Below are 1257 nucleotides of genomic sequence, written 5' to 3' on the forward strand. Positions count from 1 at the left end.
TTTCATAAAATATTTCGGAACGTACAGAGTTTATACAGTATTTCGATGATGAAGTTTTATAAAAAATGATCTTCATTCATTCCTGGTGTGGCGGATACCATTAACCAGGCAAAGAGGCCTAAGTTCTAATCAAATATATTTTTTTTTTTCTTTTTTCCTACCCTCCTGTAATGATGTTATTGAATATTTGGTACGTACATATAGGAGGTATGCTATATGTATGGCTGGGTGTGAAGGATACCCTGGATTGCCTTTTGGCATTATAAGGTTAGGTGATGGGTCCAATGAAGGTTGTAACTTGGTTGGCTAGTGGATTATTGGAACGGGGAGGGGCCGTTCTGCTGGTTGATATTTTATATTTTATCTAAAGGTTCTCGATCTAATAAAGATAATTTAGTAGCTATTTAAACAAAGAAGTAGTGAGAATTGGAAAAAAAAAAAATTTGTGCATGTATGAGAATACCTCTAGGTAAATATTGTTTCATTCAATGTATTTTCTTATGACATTAATCATATGCTTTATCATTTGCCATAATTTTATAAAAGAATTACTGTTCATGAAATTATGTTTAGTTTTAAATATAAGAATATGGTCAGGATGACGGTAAAAAAAAAGTTTATAACTATTTTAATGTCCGACATTTCACCCAACTTTGTAGAGCTTCATCAGGGCTAAAAACATACAAAAAAATTAACAATTGATTAATCAATTGAATCAATCAATTGAATCAACAATTCAAAAAATCAACAAAGATACAACAATTTTTTGTATCTTTTTAGCCCTGATGAAGCCCTGCAAAGTGAGGCGAAACTTCGGACATTAAAATAGTTATAAACTATTTGTTCTTTTTTTGACCGCAACCCTGACCATCTTCTTATATTTAAATTTTTACGGACAACTATATGTACATATAAGTTTAGTTTTGTTTGAGTAGAATAGTTTAGGTGGTGGAGTTGCCATGAGTTTGCAACAAATTATGACATTATTGGGTTCAAGAGATGTAATGTAAATATATAAAGAATAAGGCTTAATATTATAATGTTTTTGTTTTTTTTTGTGTGTGTTTTTTTAAACTTATTTATCCATTCAAGTGTTTCCTGTAACCGGTTTTTTTTTTTTTATTATATTTTCCTTTTAATCTATGTGTTAGTCTTATTCTCGTAAAATGTATCTAGTTGTTTGTTCTTGATAGACTGATCTACTGCTGTGACTATGAATGATGGTCTGATCTTACATTACCGTCTTATATTGAATTT

This window comes from Halyomorpha halys, unplaced genomic scaffold (genome assembly GCF_000696795.3).
Source record: "Halyomorpha halys isolate HHAL.00 unplaced genomic scaffold, Hhal_1.1 Scaffold93.1, whole genome shotgun sequence".
In the NCBI taxonomy this organism is placed as follows: domain Eukaryota; kingdom Metazoa; phylum Arthropoda; class Insecta; order Hemiptera; family Pentatomidae; genus Halyomorpha; species Halyomorpha halys.